Here is a 13,838-nt window from a genome sequence, read left to right as displayed (position 1 = left end):
ATTAGACTACGTAAGGAAGCTCGCCAGCCATAAGAAGAGATCATACCTGAGACTTAGTCGAACTTCGCGGGGAAACAAGAAATATTGAAAGCAGCAGGACGTCGGTAGAAACTGCTGGGGAATCCGCTTGCGTCGGTCTCAAGCGAACTCTGGCGAAACTTGAGGTTGAATCTGCTTGCGTCGGTCTCAAACAAATTCTTGTTGGGAAATATTGTGACGACTAGGAACATCTGGATCGTCGCGGAAGGAATCTCGAATGAGCAGTACTGCAAAATACTACTGCGCCGGAGACAGACGACTAGGAACATCTTGATCGTCATGAAAGAATCTTGAGTGAGCAGTACTGCAAAATACTACTGCGCCGGGTAAAATGATTTGAGCGATACTGCAAAATACTGCTGCGCGGGATAAAATGATCTTGGACAATACTGCAAAATACTGTCGCGCGGGATAAAATGCAGGCCGGAACGAAAGAAAATCGTCGAAACGGACCAAAAGAATATAATAGCATTGAAGAAGAGGCGCACCAAAGATGGGCCCACTAATAACGAACTCATAACGAATTTTTGAAAATTCGTATGGAGGGAACACAAGGAAGAGGCGCAGCAAGAGCTGCGTCTCTTGGAAGAGGCGCAGCGCCTGCTGCGTCTTTTCCCCAATTTGGCTATTTCCGCGTAAAAACGCGAAATCAGACGGGTTATGTGTCATTATTTCGAAACACATTTCCTTCAATTTCTCTCTCAAATCTTCACCATTTCCGTCGAGGTTTGATCCAGAAGCTTGCTTTGAACATGACTAATCGAGGTATGTGTCTTAATCTTGCATTAATCATCTACATTTGTCGAATTTTGAGCCGTGAGAATTAGGGTTTTCGACCCTTTTGATCGAAAATTTGGGGCTTTTCCCCCAAATGGATTTGTTTTGCCAAATTGATGTTAGAAATGGATAGTAGGCAATGTTAGGAACATAACCATGTATTTGCTTTGAATTTTCATCGAGTTTTGAGCCCTTGAGCGAATTTTGAGACTAGTTTTTAACCGAACCGTAAATTGCTTCGAAAATAGCCTTAGGATTGCCCATTGGCGATGAAATTTGATATTTGGGATCCTTGGATGATGGGCAAACTTCCTACCATCTCAGAATTTTGGTTTGTGACAACTTTTTCGGGGCACCTTTCTAGGGCATAATCGCCGTTATAATGAAATGCTGCCGAATTTTCGACTTGAACCCGGAACTAGGCTTTGACTTGGGCTTGACTTGACCCAATTTGTCACATGAGTGATTGGGTTGGCGGGAATATGGCCAAAGATGGCCTGGAAAGGACAGTTTTCAAGGCTCTGGAGGGTTCGAAAACTCCTTAACAAAGGCTTGTCGTCATGTGACGCGGCCTAAATTTACTTTAATGTTGCAGGTGATGAGGCTTCTACTTCTGGGAGGACTCCCATGGAGGTAGACGTTGCTGTTGAGGAGGCTTTGGAGCAGGTCTTCACCGATGCGGTGATGGCTACTGGAGACGAGGCTCACGAGGAGGAGGCCGTCGAGGAGGAGGAGGAGGCCCCGAGACGGGCCAACGTCAGGCGAGGAGGTCGTCACCGAGGGGAGCTCTGCGTGGGCCGAGACTGGGAGAGTAGGCACCTCGTGTGGGGTGCAGAGGGTCACCCGTCCCTACAGACGGTGAAGAGCTTGGTAAATAAGAATTCACTACTCATTACCTATTCTCTTTCATTCTTTTTGTCCAAACTTCTTGCAAATTTCATTCAAAACTAAAGATAGCTTTGTTTCAAATCATAATAGGAGGCCGGGAACATCGGTCGTTCTCGGGTTACACGACAAATGGGGCACTACGAGCGGCTGTCGGCGGAGGAGAGGCCATGATCGAGCGTGGAGCGTTTGGTCCTCTGGTTCAGGTTTGGAGGGATATCGTGAAGAGGAAGTTGCGAGCTAACCTTAGTCCGTCCGCGCTTTCTTGGATCGATTCTGGGATACGACTTCCACGTTTCACCTGCCTTTTGGTGAGGTGGGAGTTACTCTGGAGGATTACGGCATGATTTCTCGGTCCGCCGTGTGGGACCGAGGAGATGGTGTGGCCGGAGATCGCTATGAGGGCGGATTCGGCCGAGGCGAGGAGGTTGATCGGCTGGAACTTACCGCCGAAGGTCCGTTTGCGATCTTTGGTTTGGTACCCGCACCTACGTCCGAGACTACTTTGGGGAAGACCCCTGAGTCGGTGACGATCGATGGGAGGGAGATCGCTCCTCCTCCTCGCACAAACAGAGCTCGTGCTCGTGGCTTTGGTGGTTCTTGTCTTCGATTTACCTCGGAGACAAGGGCGAGAGGCTATCGACGAAGCTTCTTCCTTTTCTTTCCGACTGAGTTCCTTAGGACGCCGGGACCGGTCATCGCTTGTTTTGCGGTCCTCATCCGCTTCATGAGGGCCATGGTTCGTCCGGAGTTGATGGAGAAGGGGACTTCTCCCCGGCGCCGTCGGACTGGGACTACTTGTTGGAGGTATGAACCCTCCTTTAGACCAAAGTAAATTCTTTTCTTTATCGAATTACGAAAGATCGTTATTGATTATTCTTTTTATAGGCCTGGTGTACTCTTACTTCCCGAGTCTCGCGCCCAAGAGGACAGAGCGTCGGAGAAGGCCTATCCCGTGGTGAGGGATTGGGTGGTGTGCTTGGACGAAGAGCAAGCGCTCTTCTCACAATGTCTACCGGCGTGATGTGAACGCCCTTCACCGAGCAAACGTGAGTATCCCACTCGTATTCATTTATATTTCTTGTCCTTTGCTTTTAATTGATCATAGGAATGATCTTTGCCTTATCTTGTCGCAGTGGGTGCCCAGACCTTGGGCGGAGTACGCTGGAGCGCCTCCTTTTGTTGCTGAGGTCCTTAGACCTAGGAGCCCGAGTCGGCTGCTGTTGAGGACGTCGATGGGTCCTGTGTGGTATCTGGGCGAGCGTTTGGCTCGTCAGTGCTCTCGGGGCGCGTTGACGGTTCCCATCGACCCTCCGAGGACGATGTTCAGGGAGCCTACTGAGGCTGAGAGGGAGGCGGACTTGGCTGGCGCCAGTGGCGACGACCTTCTTCTGCCTGGCGAGGACTACTCGGCGTTCCTTTACGGGAGGTTGGCGTACTGGCCAGTAGTGGTGAGTATCTTTTATTTTTCTTGATTTGATTTCGGGAATTACGATGAAAGATCATCGATTAATGAGAGCTATTTGTCTTTGCAGGAGGTCGAGGCGGCGGGCATCGAGCCCCCAGTGTACCCCGAGACCCTTGAGTACACTGACGCGACTGGGAGGACGACGATCTCCGAGTTGCGTGACATTGACGTAGCTGTGACGGATCTTTGCCGCCTAGACGATCGGCAAAGATCTCGATTCGGAGGGTGAGCCTCCAGCTTATATACCTTTCGTGTAAGAACACATTTGATTTGAACTTGTTCACTTTACTGAGAATTTCTTTTGACATGTAGGTCGCGCCATCTCGGTTCGTGGCACTATGGAGGGTGGCCAACCGGCTACGAGCTACCGCCATCGAGGCACTCGTCGGTGGTCGAGATCGTCAGGTATGAACCTCATTTGATTTTTTTGATTTTTAGTTTTGTTTGAGTTGATTGACATGAGCCAATTTATTTCTGTCTACAGGCTGGTCGTGAGTTGGAGCGAGAGCTGACCCAGTCTCGGGAGGAGACGGCTCGCTTGTCGAGGGAGCTCGAGTTTCGGGACGCCGAGATTGCTGCTCTTACGGCGAGGGTTGCTGAGTTGGAGGGTGTCCAGCAGTAGTTTGGCGTAGTTTTGTAGACTTGTACATTTGGACTTCTGATTTGAACATTTTTGGACTTTGTTTCGGGGCGCAAGCCCCCAGTTTGCTTGGACTTTTGAACTTTGTTCGGGGCGCAAGCCCCTCAGTTTGCTTGTACATTTGCATATATGATGGCCTGAGTGCCTTTGCTGCTGGGTTGTGTTGCTTGTACCTGCAGGTTAGTTCTTGAACAGGTTTGGTAGACAACGGTTTACGCCGTCATGCTGCCGAAATTCACATAGAAATCTCACCAAAACATACATTTTATACACATAGTCTTAATTAGCGCAAAAAAAGACTCAAAAGGACAAAAAATGCAAAAATGCAAAAATTTTGTCGGAAATGACCGGACGGTAGGGAGGGTTACCCCCTAAAAAAAAGAAAAAAAGAGAAATCTACAAGTGTAGAAATGAAAATGTTGAAATGAAGACAAAAGAAAATTATTTCCTAAAAAGAAATTTACTTCCTAAAAAAAAATGAAATAAATAAATGAATTAAAATAATAACAAAAAGAAGAGTTAAGTGCGATGAAAATGGCGAATGTGTCGACGTCGCCTCGAAATGCGTGCCCGCGAATTTAGAAAACTTGAAACATGGTAAATTGCTCGTATTTACCAAAATAAAATCCCGTAGGAATAGGAAATTATTCGTTATAGAATTAGGAAAGATCCAAACGCGGAAATCGCAGAAAGTTAGTCTGGGGAAGAGGCGCAGCATGAGCTGCGTCCCTTTGAATAGGCGCAGCAGGAGCTGCGCCTGTTCCCAAGCTTGTCTCTTCTGGCCGATTTTTGGAAACAGCAATTAGTATAAATAGAAGCGTTGACGAAGCTTTAAATCATATAATTCTTTCGTCTCTTCTCCGTTAATCCACATAAAAACTCCCAAAATAGATTTTCAAGAGAAAATTGTCATCATGAATACTTTGAAGATCCGCTTGAAGGAATGGACTAATGAATTCTCGAATATTGAGAAGCACGACATGGGTGCTCATAACCTTGGGTCTCTATTGAGTTTGAAACTCATTAAGGTTGTAAAACCGTTCTTGGATGCTTGTCTTGACTACTGGGACCCAAATTATCATGTTTTCGCGTTCCCAGGTGGTGATATTTGTCCTTTTCAAGAGGAAATTGCTGCTATTGGTGGGTGGGACCCCGAGCATCTACCTGCCATTCCTTCCACTTCACAAGGGTATAAGACAAAATTCAGAGACCTGCTCGGATTGACTAGACTCGAGGTGGATCGCTTGGTTACCCCGAAAGGCGTGAGAATGCTGGACTTTGTAGACCGATTCATCAACAGGGCTGACCCCACTGTCTCTTATGTTGCTAGGAGGAGAGCATTTGGCTTTTGTTTGCTGCATGTGTATGTCTTCCATGGACACGTTGATGAAGATTTGCGAGGTGATCCCCGTCTTTTGGGCCTTATTGAGCAAATGGAGCTGCGCAGGAGCCCAGCTTGCTTATGCTTAGGGGAGATTATCTTGGGTTTGGATAATAGGAAATCCAACCGCGATCTTCCATTTTTGAGGAGTCCCGTTATCCTACAGGTAAAAGACACCTTTTTTTTTTTTTTTTTTTTTTTTTTTTTTTTTTTTTTTTTTTTTTTTTTTTTTGTCGTTTGGGTGTCTAATACCTGCTTTTGGTAGGTTTGGCTTATGGAACGGCTCCGACTGCTCGAGCCCCCAGTTCATGCACTTTCCTATCATTCCCGTATGATTGCGATGAGGACGCGGTTGTACATGGTGGACTTCACCCGGTCTGTGACTATTGGAAGAACAAGTCAAGAATGATGATGGCCCGTTGATTAGGTGGGTCGTCACGGTGGCACCCTCAAGTCCATCACCGGAGTGTCTTCTTTGGATCCTACTAAGTCCGTGCGCATTCCGGGATTGGAGTTCATGGTATGCATCTTTCCGGAAAGATTGATGAGGCAAGTTGGTTTGAAGCAGACTATCCCGAGGCTTGATACCGTTCCGCAGATTGCTGTAGCGCTTACCACCGAGAGCCGAAGAGAGTGGGCTATCAAATGGGCCCAAAGGAACATGTGGTTCTTGAGCTTCTCCGCCAATGCTTTGTGGGTGTCGGATTCCTATCTGAGGTGGAGAAAGGCTGCAACTTCGGAAGAACGCGAGAGACTGAGGAAACGCGAGCCTGTTGACTACAAGGTGCGCGAGGGAGAGAAAGAGAAGGAGAAGCATCCGAAGGAAGGAGAAGAAGAAGCTGGATTTCGGTCATTCATCCTTCAAGAAATCAAAGACTACTCTGTTGCGAGAGATGGTGGTTGGCAAGAGTGGAAGGGTCGGGGCCTCGAGAAAGACCGTTGGTGATTAGGTCTGAAGTGGTGCAGGAGCGCCCGGCTCGAGGTCGTGACAAGAAATATGACAAGAATGACAAGGGCAAGGGGAAGATGGAGGAATAGCCCGAGTCCTTATTTATTATTTGATTATTATTATTATTATTATTGTAATAAAAAGGAGGGATTTTTAGAATCCTAGCCTATTCTATTTTTATTATGTAACGTACAATTATTAGAAAGCGAATGGAATAAAAAAGGTTAAATGGTTAAGAAACCGCCGTGATTTTCTTTTATTATTCTTGTCGAATTTCAAATGCAACGCAAATGTCCTTCTATTTACATTTTAGGTATATTGGGTTGAATCCGGCGAAGGATTGCCTACGTATTCACTTAAAAAAGCGAAATCAAACCCTTGCGCGTAGTTCGAGTAAATGTAAAAGAATAATTGTTCGAAGCAAGAGCTTGTAATGAACATAGAAAATAAGCATGAGCTTTTGCTTGTTCTCAAGGTGCGAATTTAGTTTATTTGATGATATGAGGACGACAATTTTGTCGGAATGCAAGAGCATAGTGACATTTAGCTTGTTTCAGCTTGGCCAGGGGCCGTTTATTTAGTGCCACAAGAGCGACACATGGGTTTACGCGAGGTGCGTTCTAGGCATAGTATCGTTTCAGTTGGTCAAGGTTTGTGGGGTTTGAAAACTCATTCCCATCTAGGTCTGTGATTCTAACCGCACCCCCTGGAAGTATGGATTTGACTAGATATGGTCCGGCCCAATTAGGTTTGAATTTTCCCCTTGGGTCGACAGGTAAAAGAGCTCTAACCGATTTGAGTACTAAGTCTCCTTCTTTGATGTTTCTTGGCCTAACTCTTTTGTTGAAAGCTCGTTTGATACGGGCTTGATATGTTTGGACATTATGTAAGGCGCGTAGCCTACGTTCATCCAGGAGGATGAGTTCTTCATATCTATCCCTCTTCCAATCGGCTTCAGGGATTTGGCTTTCGAGTAGAATACGCAAGGATGGTATTTCTAGTTCGACTGGTTGTACGGCTTCCATGCCGTAGGTCAAATAGAAAGGAGTAGCCCCAGGTGGGCGTCTGACGATGTACGATACCCCCATAAAGCAAAGGGTATCTTGCTTGGCCAATCTCTATAGTTGTCAGTCATTTTCTTGAGAATTGTGACGACGTTCTTGTTTGCCGCCTCTACCGCGCCGTTAGTCTGTGGTCTATAGGGCGAAGAGTGGTGATGCTTAATCTTGTATTTGGCTAGTAATTGCTCGGTTTCAGCTTGGAAGTGTGACCCATTATCGCTGATGATCTCATGTGGGCAACCATATCGACAGATGATGTTGTTTTGTATGAATTTTGCCACATTTTTAGCCGTAAGAGCAGTGTAGGAAGCCGCTTCTACCCACTTGGTGAAGTAGTCAATTGCCACTAGAATGAAACAGTGACCTCCTGTTCCGGCTGGGGTTATTTTCCCGATTATGTCAATTCCCTATGCGGAAAATGGCCAAGGAGATGTCATCGTGTATAGCAACGAAGGAGGGACATGTTGTACATTCCCGAAGATTTGGCAATTGTGGCAATGTCTCACGTATTTGATGCAATCGGATTCCATTGTGGTCCAATAATACCCTAAGCGTGTGATTTTCTTTGCCATCATGGGCCCACTCATGTGAGGACCGCATTCTCCGTCGTGGACTTCTTCCATCACCTTTCGTGCCTGTGAATGATCAAGGCAACGTAGGACTACACCAAGAGGTGTTCTTTTGTATAACTCTCCTTGCATCAGAATGTATTGGGAAGCTAATAGGCGTATAGCACGTTGTCCCCTTTTGTCCATATCCGGTGGATAGGTACCATTAAGCTTGAAATTCAGGATCGCTTGGAACCAGGGTTCCTGTGCGATTTCTTCTTCATCGGTGATTTGATGGACATAAGCCGGTTCTGATCGTCGTTCGATACACAAAGGCATTTCCATCATGTGATCTGGCATATTTATCAAAGATGCAAGTTTCGCAAGAGCGTATGCAAATTGATTTTCCTCTCGAGGTAGGTGTAAGTAGGTTACGTGATCAAAGAATTGAGCCACTTGGTCTATCCTAGCTTGATAGGGTGCGAGGCTTTCGCTTCGGATTTTCCAGGATCCTGTGACTTGGTTGATGATCAGCGATGAATCCCCATGTACTCGGAGGTTTTTGATGCCTAAGCTTATTGCCGCTTGCAGTCCGATGAGACAAGCTTCATACTCTGCAGCGTTGTTTGTCACCTCGAAGTCGAGTTTGACAGCAATCGGTGTATGCTCACCTTCAGGAGAAATGAGCAACACTCCTATTCCGAATCCTCTTAAATTTGATGCTCCATCAAAGTATAGATCCCAAGAGTCTACGTCTGTTTGAAGTATATCCTCGTCGGGAAATGACCAAGTGTCTATGGTTTGTGCGTCGTTGATAGGATTTTTCGCGAAGAATTCGGCGACGGCGCGACCTTTTATGACTTTTAGTGGCACATATTTGAGGTCGAATTCTGAGAGCATCAGGGTCCACCTTGCAAGACGTCCGTTGAGGACGGGTTTCTCGAAGAGGTATTTGACTGGATCCATTTTGGAATATATCTTGACGGAGTAGCTAAGCATGTAGTGACGTAGCTTCTTCGTTGCCCACACAAGAGCGAGGCATGTCTTTTCGAGTTGCGAGTATTTGCACTCATATTCCAAGAATTTCTTACTTAGATAGTAAATAGCTCTTTCTTCACTTCCTACAGATTTGAGCCAAAGATAGCACCCATGGCGCTTTCGATTCTTCGTGAGATATAAACCAAGAGGTTGATCTCGTTGTGGCGGCATGAGCACTGGTGGTTTAGCCAATATCTCCTTGATTCGGTCAAACGCCTTTTGACAATCCTCATCCCACATGGTGTGGTCTGTTTTCTTGAGTTTCTTGAAGATAGGCTCGCAAATCATGGTAAGTTTCGATATGAATCGACTTATATATTGTACCTTTCCCAGAATCCTCGACTTCTTTTTTCTGTTTGAGGTTGTGGCATTTCGATCAGAGCTTTGATTTTTGAGGGATCTATTTCTATACCGCGTTGGCTGACGACATATCCCAGGAGTTTTCCGGATGTTACCCCAAATGTGCATTTCTGAGGATTGAGTCTCATGTTGTACTTTCATAGCCTTGCGAAGAACTTGCGAAGGTTTGCAATGTGTCCATCTCTTTCCTTGGATTTGACGATCATGTCATCTACATATACCTCGACTTCTTTGTGCATCATGTCATGTAGGAGTGTAGTTGCGGTGCGTTGGTATGTAGCTCCGGCGTTGATCAATCCGAATGGCATTACTGTATAGCAATATGTTCCCCATTGGGTGACGAATGCGGTCTTGTGCATATCTTCCATGGCCATTTTGATTTGGTTATAACCCGCATATCCATCCATGAAGGATAGTAATGCGTGGTCTGCAGTATTGTCCACCAATATGTCAATGTGAGGTAAAGGGAAGTCATCTTTCGGACTTGCTTTGTTCAAGTCCCCAAAGTCAACACAAACACGGATTCTCCCATCCTTTTTGGGCACAGTACTATGTTGGCTACCCAAATCGAGTACTCGGGAAACTTTGATGAACCCGGCTTTGAATTGCTTATCCACTTCTTCCTTAATCATTAGAGCCCATTCTGTTCTCATTCGTCGAAGCTTCGTTTTACTGTGTTTGAAACCCGCTTAATCGGAATCCTATGTTCGGCGATATCCCTGCCGATCCCTGGCATGTCTTTGTAGGACCAAGCGAAAACGTCTTTGAATTCATTTAGGAGGTCTATGAAATCGGCCCTTTCGGTAGAGCTCAAGGTAGTCCCTATCCTAAGTTCTTTGGGTTCTAATTCGGTTCCTACGTTGATGGGTTCGGTATCTTCTATTACTGGTCCCCCTTCCCCTTCCTGTAATATTTCTTTGGCTACGTAGGGAGGTATTTCGGTCAAGTCCGGGTCTTGGCCATCCTCGCATCATCATAAACAGAATTGCACTCGAAAGAACACAGAGAGTAAGCAGAACCCGATTTATTCATATTAAGATTTGAGTAAAGTTGAAACAAAGAAGCCAACGATCCATGGTCATGGCGGCAAAGGAACGATAATGGGGCATTCCCGAACTACCGTGACTATTCGAGGCTAGGCTAGGAGAAACGAAGGGAGTGGGGATGACAACAGGAGTAGACTCTCTAATGACTTCTCTAGACTCCGACTCTGACTCCGACTCCGACTCCGACTCGAACTCGTCGTCTTCTGGTTCTCCTTTGAACATCTCTCCTTCTCCAGTAGTGAGCTTGAAGAGTCTTCCTTGGTTGTTGGTCCATTTGATAGATTTTCTCCATCCTTTCTCGCTTTGCTTTGTGTCGATTTCCGTGATCAATGCGGTGGGGTTGAAGCGATCGTCCTGAAGTATCATGGTAATGATCTCATCTCGCGCGCCCTAATGAATCGGTCTTCTCCAAATAATAGGCTAACAACTTGTTTGTCGAAGCAAGGTGCTTGACGGGTTTTGACGGTAGGAACCGTTTCGGGAGGAATGAAGTAGCAATCGTGAAAGATCTCGATTCCGGCTAACTTCCTCTCAAGATAATGCCAAGGTTCGGGAAATCCATGGAAGAGTTCTGGACTTCCTTCTTGGACGAAGTACCCATTTGAAGTGGGGAGATACGGTCTCATTTGGACTCCTACGTGCTTGCGATTTTGGACTTGAGCGAGCATTTCGAGAACTTCTTCAGTTGTGGGTTTGTATCCTAGTCCAAGTGGTATCCTTGTCGAGTTACCTTTCTTGTATGGTGCGAAGGTGTTCTTGCGAATTGGGTTTAAAGGCATTCCAGGGAAGTATCCCTGGGATTTGAGTATGTGGTTGACCACCAAGTTAGAGTAGGGATTATAGTATAAGGGTGCCAACTCACTTTCTATGACATTCACACTTTGGAAGCCCCCAAGTTCGTATATGGGATCCGCAAGGACTTGATTGTTTGATTGCTTTTCGATTATTGCCTTGATGGGTGACGAAGTGATTGTCACAACTTTGCCATTTAGTGGGATCTTGATCTTTTGATGAAGGGTGGATGTTACCGCTTTGGAAGCGTGAATCCAAGGCCTTCCCAGAAGTATGTTGAATGAAGCTTCGATGTCCACTATTTGGAAGTTAACTTTTCGTTCGATTGGTCCCGTGGCTATGGTTAGGCTAGCAAGTCCAACCACTTTACGTCGTGTACCGTCATATGCACGTACACCTTGATTTGTAGGAGTCCAATCCGACTCCTTCATGCCTAGTTTGTATGCCGTTTTGAGGGGTATGACGTTGATCATGAGCCATCATCTACCAAAGTCATTGACACATTCTTCTTTAGACAAATGACAGTGATGTATAGAGCAAGGTTGTGACTAGCGCCAAACGGTGGCAAGTCTTCATCCGAGAAAGTAATAGGATTACTTAGCCTCGGTGATTCTTGGAAGACCAAGTTGACTACATCTTCAGGAGTGGAGTTATGCGCTACATTCAATTTGGACAAAGCTTGCAGTAAAGCTTGGCGATGCGGAAATGAGCTTGCCACTAGTTGCCAGATTGAAAGATCAGCCTTGGTTTTTTGTAATTGCTTGAGCAAATGGTCAGTGGGGTCGTCTTCGTTGTCATTTGGTGTGATGACGTTGGTTGGACCGTTTTGAGTAGTGCTTTGATATGGGCGACCCGAACGAGTTAGGTGATCCACATCTTGGTCTTCACCATTTTGGACTATTTCCTTGACCAAGGAGTTTTCAATGAGATATTCGTCTTCATCATCATCGGCCCAAACCCCATTGACTGCAGCTAGTTCCTTCATTCTCATGATATCACTTTCTAGTCGTATGATTTGATCGACTAGTTTATCGACCACGGTGACTACTTCTTGCATAGTGGCATTTTGAGAGAAGATCAATGGTACACGTTCCTTAGGCATTGCATTGGGATGGCTCAAGGCCGTTACCATGTTTTCTAGTTCCCACACTTGTCTATCTACACTCCTTGCCCATGCGATGAAGTCGGAAATGGTAGGGGAGATGGTAGAGTAGAGCCTTTCTTTCTCAATTGCATGAATTTCATTTTCGGTGGGAGAAATGAGGTGTGAGCAATCTAAGGTAGATTCGTCACTTGTAATCACTAGAACTCCAAGAGGATTCTGAGTGTTGTTGGGCTTACCTCCTGGTGGAATTGGAAGTCGACCATCTTCAATCATATCTTGAAGCACGTGTTTCAACTTGTAGCATTTTTCTGTGTCGTGCCCTTTGCCCCTATGGTATTCACAGTAGGAGTTTTCATCCCAGAACTTGGACTTCTTTTCGGGTTCGGGAGTGGGTCCAATGGGTTGGAGTTTGCCTTGCTTCATTAGCCTTTTTAGAGCGTTGGAGTACGTATCCCCTAGGTTTGTGAACTTCCTTGGTGGGCTAGTTTTCTTGGATGGCTCGAGAAGGTCAACTTCGTCGGTCTTGCTAGTAGAGCCGTAAGAACGACTTGTGGACCCTTGATATCCTCGACCTACCGTTTTGGACAAGAGTCCTTTACGGATGTCATCTTCAATTCGTGTCCCTAGTACGGTTAAGTCCTTGAAAGTCTTGATGTTTTGATATCTCAAATGGTTGGCATAGATAGGTTTGAGATTATCCACGAACTTTTCCACAAGAGTAGCCTCATCCGGGCGTTCAACTAGTTGAGTGCTAGTCTTCCTCCACCTACTTAGGAAGTCGGTGAATCCTTCTTTGTCATTTTGGGTAAGAACCTCTAGAGTACGCATATTGACTTGGATCTCGGCATTATCCGCGTATTGTTTCGAGAACTCGATCGCGGCGTCTTCCCAAGTAGCGACCTTTTTGTGATCTAAAGTGTAGAACCATTGCTTCGGAATGGTGTCAAGAGATGAAGGAAAGATCCTTAAGAACATCTCGGGTTTGATGCCTTTGATAGACATGTAGTCCTTGAAGGCACGGATGTGGTTCAAAGGGTTCTCATGTCCTTTAAACTTAGGGATATCCGTCATGCTAAAGTTGGTGGGCAATTTGGAATTGACGGCTTCATACTTGCGATTGTTTTCCCTATAGATGTCATCCCCCTTAAGGTACATCAATTGCTCCTCTAGGTATTGGAGTCTCTTCTCAGCTGCGGTTGTCCCTAGGACAGGATTCTCATCTTTAGACTCGTCATTGGAAAATTGTAGTACTTCACCTTTAAGGGGAGGCAACCTTCCCTCTACATCAAAGATACGGCCTTCGATAAGTTCAAGGCGGTCATAGGTTTGTTCTTGAGTGATTTGCGTTTGGGTTATCGCGGCTAGGATTCGATCATTACTTTCTTGAATTTGCTGGAGGTTTGTTTCATCACTTGACCCAGGCATCTTGGAAACTGGATAAGAGATCGGCGACGAATCAAAACACGATCGACCATTCTATCACACTTGCTAAAAGAGGAAAAGCTTTGACTCGTGAAGTGGGTGTGTGCCACTTGTGTTGAGTGAGTTTTGAAGAAAGACAAGGTCTTTGAAAATGTGTGTCCTAGCCAACTGTAGTGTAGTTGTAGGAGTGGACTCGAAGTGAGGTTTTGAAATGGGCTTGTGGCCCGAATTTTGACGCGACAAAACGGACAGAGTCTTGACCGGATTTTGCGCTAATTAAAGGCCTATTTTTTCGAAATTCTTGTTTGAAAATGATGATTTTGATTT

This window comes from Silene latifolia, chromosome 3 (assembly GCF_048544455.1).
Source record: "Silene latifolia isolate original U9 population chromosome 3, ASM4854445v1, whole genome shotgun sequence".
NCBI classification, from domain to species: domain Eukaryota; kingdom Viridiplantae; phylum Streptophyta; class Magnoliopsida; order Caryophyllales; family Caryophyllaceae; genus Silene; species Silene latifolia.
This window is presented reverse-complemented; position numbering follows the sequence as displayed.